Source organism: Mesitornis unicolor, unplaced genomic scaffold, assembly GCF_000695765.1.
Source record: "Mesitornis unicolor isolate BGI_N332 unplaced genomic scaffold, ASM69576v1 scaffold18989, whole genome shotgun sequence".
In the NCBI taxonomy this organism is placed as follows: domain Eukaryota; kingdom Metazoa; phylum Chordata; class Aves; order Mesitornithiformes; family Mesitornithidae; genus Mesitornis; species Mesitornis unicolor.
Genome location: NW_010205472.1, coordinates 134,269 through 136,479, shown reverse-complemented (window position 1 = coordinate 136,479; position 2,211 = coordinate 134,269). Strand labels below are relative to the sequence as shown.

The 2,211-nt window shown below is 42.2% G+C and overlaps 1 pseudogene; it reads right to left on the bottom strand.

Moving 5' to 3' along the window:
* Positions 1 to 641: 641 nt before the first annotated feature.
* LOC104546135 overlaps positions 642 to 2,211 on the bottom strand; it is a 2,135-nt pseudogene continuing 565 nt past the window's right edge.

Genomic DNA, 2,211 nt, shown 5'->3' with positions numbered 1-2,211 from the left:
CATGGATATGGAGACCCTGAACATGGCTGGCAGCAACGTGATGTACTCTTTCTTTTTTTAAGGTCAGTATAGGCCGTCAGTTTGTAGCTCTCATGGGTGACTTCCAATGCTTTTAAAATTGTCAATTAGTTTGTTTCAGTGCCAGCAGTATGTCAGGGATCTTTGAACACAAAAGACTGTTTGTATTCTTGATATGCATATAATAAAATCTATTGTAGGATCTATTTGTGCAATGTGGTAGTTCCAAACCACATTACTGTGACTTAATGCAAAACAAAATGTCCAATACAAAACACTGATCTCAATCATAAACCTGTTTACTTTTGTAAACACTGAAGCTGCTGTTTCTCATTGCTGGAGGACTGCTACTGATCCATAAAGGTGACTATCTGAGCAGTTTTAAATTCACTCCATTTACCAGTATCCTGAGACACATTTGTGAGATTGCTAAGAAGCTGCTGAGAACAGACAACGGATTTCACCAGCATCTTCTTGTTTTCACCATTTATGTCCTTGAGCTCTTGAAGAAATTATCCAGAGATGCAATAAATTTGTGTTGAAGCATAAGTTTTACAGCTGACTAAGTCCACAGTTTCCAAGTAAACATCATCTTGCCCAGCAGTGATGGTGGTCTTCAAACTTCATTTTTTTTTCACTGTGTACCAGCTAAGTTCTTCTGTATCTCCTATCTCAACAGAGATGTTGACAGACAGAGATGTCCTAAGAAGATATTTATTTTTGTGGCCCTCCATCTCATCAGCCACAGCAGAACATTTCTTTGTGTTATTCTGAAGCTGACAGTTTAGTTCCAGGACAATTTCCACCATTGGTGTCAAGATATTTCATGCTCTTCCTAATCCACATATATGATTCCCAGTCAACCTGAACAGCTCAGCTTTACTGGTAAATGCCAAAGTCTTACCTTGTCATAGTTTTTCAGACATACAAGGTTGAGTGGTCAGCAATTTTTTAAGAGGCAAAAGACAATGGTACAACAAATACAAGCATATTAGCTGTTGAACAACTGGTAAATAGGAGGCCACCTATAAAATATGCATACAGTGTCAACATCTGTTGCTGCTTCAAACTGTTCTCACTAACTGAACTTTGTGTTTTGTTGAATAGAGCATTAATTTCTCCTGCAAATGTATTTGGATGATAGCATTGTGTTGATCCACAGCCACCTTATGGTTTAGTTTTGCACAGATACATCCTTTTTATTAACAATACTAACAAAATGACCAGCTGTGCCATGAAGTTTTTCTTTGGTGTTTTCCAAAACTGAAACCACATATTCTTTCTCAGCCAGAGGAACCTTGGTTTCTTGCAGATCTGCCTGTGCTGCTTTCAGTTCTTTCTCCTTGACTTGCAAATCTGTTTTCATTGTTAAGATTCGCTTTCATTAATTGTGAATGGTTTAGTAATTGTTTTCATGTCTTCCATGGTGCTGCTTACGTCAATATACTCTGGAACTTGTTCTTCCTGAACTGTCAGCTTTCCTTTAAGGGCTTAATGAATTTTCAATGAAAATACAGACTCCACTTTACTTTCGTGCAGCAGCATGGTATTCCTTTAGATGCTCAATCTCTTTAGTATCTTCCTTAATAATAGCTCCTTTTGGCAGCTGCTGGTTAACTTCAGGCTTCATTATGTTCTTTGCTCTGTGAGCATACTTCAGTGTACCCAGGGTTTCTTCAAGATTTACAGGTATGTGAGAAACTGGTAATTACTGATGTTTTATCTCAGAGAGGTGTCCCTCCTTACTCTTGCAATAAGGTTTTTAAAAAGTGACATCAAAACCTTTAATAGTATAATAAAGCATCGATGCTTTAATATCCTAGATGCAGCACTCGGGCTGTAACCCTGGCACCGGCCCTGCCCTTCTGGAGATCTCTCTCTTTTCAGCCATCTTTCTTGCCCTAAAATCCTCCTCAACTCCCCCCAGCTGACAGCCCTCCCGACTCCGCTGCCCCTGTGGTGATCCCGCCTCTCAGGTGCTCTGCCCACAAACTTATGGCTACTTCAAGGGCTTGGCCAGGCCTTCTCTCTTAAGCTTTCCCGCAGGGCCAGGGCCACGGCCCCGGCGGGCGGAAAGCCTGTGGCGCTGCTGCCGCCGGCCGCCGCCTCCCGGGGGAGCACAGTGAACGCTGCCGCCCCTTGCAGCACCTCGGGAACGACCGAGAACTGGCGGCGACAGGAACCCACTGCCCA